Source organism: Palaemon carinicauda, chromosome 5, assembly GCF_036898095.1.
Source record: "Palaemon carinicauda isolate YSFRI2023 chromosome 5, ASM3689809v2, whole genome shotgun sequence".
NCBI classification, from domain to species: Eukaryota; Metazoa; Arthropoda; class Malacostraca; order Decapoda; family Palaemonidae; genus Palaemon; species Palaemon carinicauda.
Genome location: NC_090729.1, coordinates 48,419,198 through 48,426,697, shown reverse-complemented (window position 1 = coordinate 48,426,697; position 7,500 = coordinate 48,419,198). Strand labels below are relative to the sequence as shown.

At 36.8% G+C, this 7,500-nt stretch overlaps 1 pseudogene; it reads left to right on the top strand.

The window, feature by feature from the left end:
* Positions 1-2,685: 2,685 nt before the first annotated feature.
* On the top strand, positions 2,686-5,133 carry LOC137640444 (uncharacterized; annotated as a pseudogene).
* The last annotated feature ends 2,367 nt before the right edge of the window (positions 5,134-7,500 follow it).

Sequence of the window (7,500 nt, the reverse complement as noted above, 5' to 3'; positions counted from 1 at the left end):
TAATTTTGAATATATTCCCTTACAAAACCCCTAACATTTGGCCAATAAACCCTCTCAGTTAAAACTTTCTCTGTTCTATCTATTCCCTGGAGACCAAATTTATCATGGAGTTCCAACAAACACTTTTTCCGAAGGCTTAATGGAACTGCTAACCTCCATTTTGATCTTTGGAATTCGTTGGTATCTAATTTATAAATTATTTTTTTTTTCTGTACATTTTTTAATTCTCTCTTCCATGTGATTAATTCAGGTTGTAATTTAAGAATCTCTGTTTCCGCCGGTTCACCAAAAATCCATTTTCTAACAACTGTTAAAATAGGACATGTTTTTTGCTTGGTCTCTACATCCTCCCAGTCTAATATGTCCTGTGACATGATGACTCTGACGGAGTCACTTGTTACATAAGGTTCAATCCAGATATCATTACCATCAGGTTCTTCTGCGTCCCTAACCTCCCTCGAGAGCGCATCAGCATTAGAGTTTTCCTTTCCTGGCTTAAACTTTATTTCAAAATCAAACACTGCTAAATCTGCCATCCATTTATGTTCAGTGTGATCTAGCTTAGCTGAACTCAAGTTACTAAGAGGCCCATTATCTGTAAAAACAGTGCACCTACTTCCAATCAGATACATCTTGAACTTCTCAGCCATTGCCCAATGTAGACCACATAATTCCAACTTCCTTGAGCTATAATTTCTTATGTTTCTCTCATACTTTCTTAAGGATCGACTAGCATAAGCTACTGGATGTAGCTTCTTGCCGCGTTTTTGTAATAATACTGCCCCTAGACCTTCAAAACTTGCATCGATTTCTAAAGTGAAGTCCTTACCAAATTCAATCCCTTGCAATATGGGAGCATTGATGAGAGATTGTTTTAACGTCTGAAATGCCTGTTCTTCTTTCTCCTTCCATTTATCCGCAACTTTCTCGCTAGATTTCTTTATTTTTCCCTCTAACAGTGTGTTGAGTGGTTTAGCAATTTGAGCAAATTTTTTTTTATAAAACTTGTAGAAACTACAGAATCCTAAAAAACCTCTCACCTCTTTTACAGTCTCTGGTCTTTTCCACTCTTCTACAGCCCTCACCTTTTCTGGGTCTGGACCAATACCGTCATTACTGATTATAAATCCTAAATATCTGACGCTGGTCTTCAGAAAATGACATTTATTCGGCTTTAACCTCAGGCCAAAATTTCTTAACCTTTTTAATAATAACTCAACTTTTTCTAAATGTTCATCAATAGAGTTTGTAAAGATAATAAGATCATCCAGATAAATAAGTAAAAAATCATAAACAAAGTCTCCCAAAATGTTTTCCTTACACCTCTGAAATGTAGCAGGGCTATTTGTGAGTCCCATTGGACACCTCATGTACTGGTAATGATCCCAAGGGACAGAAAATGCTGTATTATGCCTATCGTCTTTTTTTAATAGAATCTGATGATAACCTCTTGCCAAGTCAAACGTAAAAAAGGAGTTACCCCCTTCTAATACGTCCAGACTTTCAGATATTCTCGGTAGAGGAAAAACGTCCTTAATAGTTATCTTATTCAACTTCCGATAATCAATAGTTAACCTAAGCCCCCCTCCTTTCTTTTTTACCAAAACTATTGGTGCAGCATAAGGGCTTTAACTTTCCTCAATAACTCCTCTATTTGTCAGATCCTCTAACAGTTCTTTGGCCTCTGGTATTAAGGCAGGGGCAATTCGCCTGTATGGCAGTTTAATGTGGGTTTCATTTGTTAGTTTTATTTCGTGTTCCCATCCCTTTGCTGTACCCAAGTCCTCTTCATGAAGCTCAAAATAGTCTCTATACCTATGAATAAGCTCTTCCACTTTACATAAGGTCTCTTCATTTATGTTTTCATTAACCTGTATTCCTAGTGATTTCCTAAAATCCCTTAATTCTCTTTTGGTTAATATCTTATTATCTGAACAAGTCCCTTTGTTTTCTACTACGGCTAAAGTTGCTTCCGCAATCCTTCTATTTGCTTCTATTGTTATTTCGGGAGCCAGTCACTACGGGCCTCAACCACTACGGCCCCAGTCACTTCGGCCCCAGTCACTACGGCCTCTCTCACCGTCAACCCTAGTCACTACGGCCCCAGGCACTACGGCCTCCCAAGATGTTAACTTAAATATAAGAACTACAGTGGTACCTCTCTCTCTCTCTCTCTCTCTCTCTCTCTCTCTCTCTCTCTCTCTCTCTCTCTCTCTCTCTCTCTTCTTCTTCTTCTTCTTCTTCTTCTTCTTCTCCTTTGCTTTCTTGAGAGAGAGAGAGAGAGAGAGAGAGAGAGAGAGAGAGAGAGAGAGAGAGAGAGAGAGAGACCTTTGCTTTCTTGAGAGAGAGAGAGAGAGAGAGAGAGAGAGAGAGAGAGAGACCTTTGCTTTCTTGAGAGAGAGAGAGAGAGAGAGAGAGAGAGAGAGAGAGAGAGAGAGAGAGAGAGAGAGCGCGCGCACATGTCAATTTCTCTCTCTCTCCATTATTATTTTATTTATTAGTGTTTATCTTCGAGAGAGAGAGAGAGAGAGAGAGAGAGAGAGAGAGAGAGAGAGAGAGAGAGAGAGAGAGAGAGAGAGAGAGAGAGAGAGAGAATAAAATAAAAGCGCACATAGATAAACACGCAAAATAATTAATTAAAAAAAATACCAATCAAATAAAACAAAACAATACCGAATATAGGAAACAGACAATAAACGAATAAACTAGGAAATGGATATTAAAAAAAAATTATTAGGAAATACAAGAAAATAGAAACCACTTAATAATTCTATGAGTCCTGTTGACTAATGGCCTTCTCACAGCCAACTAGCTACCTATATGTTAGTACAACCTTCGCTGGGACTCATTAAAATGAAGCTTCAAAAGCAACCCTATAAGTCATGAATATCCATTTCTGTTATTCTCCATCATGGAATATACCTGTGTTGTATGCGCGAGTGAAGTTAGGCCTCGTCAGCATGCCATTCAGTGCGATAACTGTGAACGCTGGCAACACAGGAAGTGTAACACAGGGATTTCCTACAAGGATTATCGTTCCATGGTGAAAGAGGAGCTACACATGCACTGGATCTGCAACAAATGTTCAGAAGTAGAAGGTAAATTTTGGAAGCTTTTCCTGTTGATGACATTAGCACCTGACTAGTAGATAATGAAGGCAAGTTTTTTTCTCATTGATATTGATATTATTATCGTTATTATTATTATTATTATTATTATTATTATTATTATTATTATTATTATTATTATTATATGTTACTGATGTTCTTAAAGATGGTATCGATGTTATTAGTGATGTTATTGATGTACAGATCTGTTGGAAGAGGAGGAGGGGGAAGTTTATCAGAACATCGTCCATATGGCTGAAAGCACACCTTTGGATGCTTTACCTCTTGATGACATGAGCCCCCGACTAGTAGATAATAAAGGTGAGTTTTTTCTTATTGATATGCTTGTGATATTACTGATGTTGTTAGGGATGGTATCGATGTTATTAGTGATATTACTGATGTTGTTAGGGATGTTACTGATGTTCTTAGGGATGTTACTGATGTTATTAGTGATGTTATTGATGTTGTACAGATCTCTTGGAGGAGGAGGAAGGGGGAGTTTTTGAGGAGGTAGGATCTATCCCGAACATCAGCACCCGACCAGCACTGCCAGAGGAATATGAAGAAAATATTCTACCTGATGACACTATTCATGAAGTTCCTGGCATAGGGGATGAATTAAAAGCCTCTTATAGAATTATTGAAGGTGCTACCAGAAGAGGAAATACCCTACTTGTAGATTCCTTTGGTTATACCTATAACCAAAAGGCCACAGGGAAAAAGAAAAATCCAACTGGTAAAGTAACTTGGCGCTGTAGTGTGAGAAACAAGACGCTAACATGTCCTGCTACTGTCCTTCAGAATGGCTCAATTTTCACCGGAGGATCTCATCATCATGTTCACCAACCCCAACAAGGGGCTGTTTTCACGGCTGAAGTCATTTCTACTGCAAAGGCCTTAGCCAAAGAGTAGGTTAAAATTTTTTCATCAGCTTCTTCTTTAGTGGATCGTGCTATAACTGCCACAGAAGGGGATGATGCAGTCTGTTTAAATACAGTTAACATAGGACGGTCTCTAAATCGTCTTAGACAGAGTGACAGACCTGATGAACCAGATGATTTGAACTTTGAATTGGATGAAAATTACATTCCAAAAGAGTTCCTTCAGAAGGATATTGCTATAACTGGTGGCCGACACTTGATATTCGCTACTTCTGAACAACTTGCTTTACTAAAGAATGCAAGGACGTGGTACGTGGATGCTACGTTTCGTGTAGTGCGCAAGCCATTTTAGCAATTATTTGGCATCCATGCATTCGTGAAAGGAATAGAAGGAAATATAAAACAAGTACCTTTAGTATTTATCCTCATGTCGGGGAAGAGAAAGAAAGATTATAAGAAAGTTTTTAAGGTTATTTTAGACTTACTACAGGAATGTAAAGTAGAGAAATTGGATTTTAGATTTTGAAATTGCTCTATGGTCGGCTGTTAGGACATTACTCCCAATGATAAAATTGCAAGGATGCTCGTTCTATTGGAATCAAGCCATTTGGAGAAAAATCCAAGAAATAGGACTGGCTGCACCATACATGAATCATCGCCCAACTAAGGATTTTATAAGGCAGCTCATGGCACTTCCATTCCTCCCTGAGGAACACATAAAACCAACATTTGAACAGCTTGAGTTACGAGTGCCTCCTGGACCACTTAACAATTTAACGGATTATATTAAAGAAACTTGGATCAGTGGATTCTGGGCGCCAAGTGACTGGACTCTATTCGGCCAGAGTATCCATACCAACAATGACGTAGAAGGATACCACAGAAAGTTGAATGGTATGGCAGGCAGCTCTCATATTCCATTTTATGTTTTGGTACCATTATTGTACAAGGAAGCCAAAAATGTAACTGTAGAGGTCCGTCTTGTCAAGGATGGTAAACACACACGTCGCCAGCGTCGTCAGTTTAGAACAGTGCAAGGCAAAATATTTGCCTTATGGAAACGGTATGAAGACCATGAAATTACCACCAATCACCTCTTAAAAGCATGTTCTAAATTATGTACAAATGGACCTTCCAAATAATTGCTGTTCTATATATTATATCTTAAGTTTTAAACATACTATATATTAGATTTTAGATTATAAGTTTTAAATCTAAATATATGTATACTGTATATCATATTTCCTTAGCGCGACTACAATTTGTACAGTTTGTATGAACCATATATTCTGGTTGTATTGCTATTTTTCAATGAAATATATTTTTCCATCTATCAACATGTTTTTCTGTTAAACCTTATAATGAAAAAATCATACATATAAATATATATATATATATATATATATATATATATATATATATATGTATATATATATATATATATATATATATATATATATATATATATATATATATATGAATATATTTATATATATATATATATATGAATATATATATATATATATATATATATATATATATATATATATATATATATATATATATATATATATATATATATATATATATATATATATTATAAATTCTTTTATTTTATATTAATGCAAGGTCACCAATAAATACCAATTTTCATTAAAAAATATTTTCTAATGACGGCCGAAGTGACTAGGGTGTTTGGTCCGAGTTGGCCGAAGTGACTAGGGGTGGGTGCCGTAGTGACCCATGTTGGGGCCGTAGTGACTAGGGTCAGAGGCCGAAGTGACTGGGGCCGTACTGGTTGAGGGCCGTAGTGACTGGCAACCGTTATTTCATCCTCATTCCAGTTTGCCTAACAAACAAAACCTACACCCCATTCAATAGCTGTAAAACTAGGAATTATATGTACACCTGGCTGTAGATCGTCAATTTTTTTTTCACTTACAATGCCTTCTAACAAAATATTCTCCCTAGGAACATTCTTCAGTTTATCAATCAATACTTTGATTACCTTCCTACTTCGACCAGGGATTTTCCTATTTTGTGCAGGTACACTAAATTGCATAACCTAATTTCTCATCGTCTGCCCAAACTTTGAGGTTTTGAGCTACCCTTCGCATGCAACAATCTAACTTTTCATTTTTTCTCTTTTGACCACCACAGTCGATTCCATCTTCAAATAAATGTGATAGTCCCCATTCCTTGAATAAACACGTTAAAATATTCATACCTAGCAGGCATTCTTGTTTAGTATTAATTCCTAGACCCATCACTCCTTGATCCTTTTTAACGTAAAGTACACATTTCTCTACACAAATGTCATTAACATTTGTATTTACAACTACATATCCTAAAATGCTCAATTTATTTCCAGCTATGTCGTATATGTAATTACTGTCCTTGTAGAGATTCACATTTTTAGGTTTCAGGAATCTATTGTACCATCTTTCTGATATTCAGCTACAGTTAGCCCCAGAATCTAATAATCCTAGAACACTAACATCACCAATTCTCACCATCAGATTAAGGGTCTCGCCTCTCCTATGTAATTCTCCATTGTTTTGATTTTCACTGCACAATGAACGCACAAGGCTAACGACTTCCATTTCCTTTCTCTTACTGTTAAGTGGTTCTTCATTAGGCCGGACGCTAATTAATACGCCCGGCTTTGTCAGTTTCCCTGTTCGGTTGTCTCTTCATCACAATGAATTTCCCTAACTACATTTTCCCCTTTATCCTTACCAGAGATTGAACGATCATAAAAGTTTCTTTGCTCATGATACATGCCTGGATTATCTAAACACCTAGAAAAAGGATGACCTCTTAAGCCACATTTCCAGCATTTACCTTCAAATTAATTAAATTTTCTTTTTGCATACCCTTGTTGAGTACTATGGCCATTTTCAACTTCGTTCATTTTATTATTTGAAGGTTTATTAATTATTCTGTCAGCGTTACAGTTTCGAGCTATGTGACCTTGCCTTTTACAGAGCCAATAATAGAGAACTTCCCTCCTTTCAAAACTTCGCTGTTCTTCTTCCCTTGAATCAAAATCTTTCAATCTATCATTAACAAACTTTCCAGCCTCTTCGAGGAAGATCAATGTTTTGTCACACAATTGTTTCCTTAACTCTGCTGCTAGATGCTTGTTTCTCATCCCCTTCACGAAAACTGTGCACTTTGTTCTCTTTCTCTCTGCGGCCTCCCTTTGACAGCTCTCTTGCACATCCTCGTCTAATTCATGAATTCTATCAACAAATTCCCACACACTTTCGTTCTCGCCTTGTCTTGCACTCCACAATTCTCTCCTTTTATCAAATTCATCCAAGCGTTTTCCATAAGTATCCAGCAATATTTTTCCTAATTCCTTCATGGTTTCAGGGTTCGCAGCCTTAATACGAGTTAATGCAGGAACTCTTAAACTTTGACAAGCAAATAATATTTGTTCTGTTTCATTAAAGCTCAGCTGACTTGCACAATAGTCTACTGGTTCCAGCCACCTCTTTATTTCT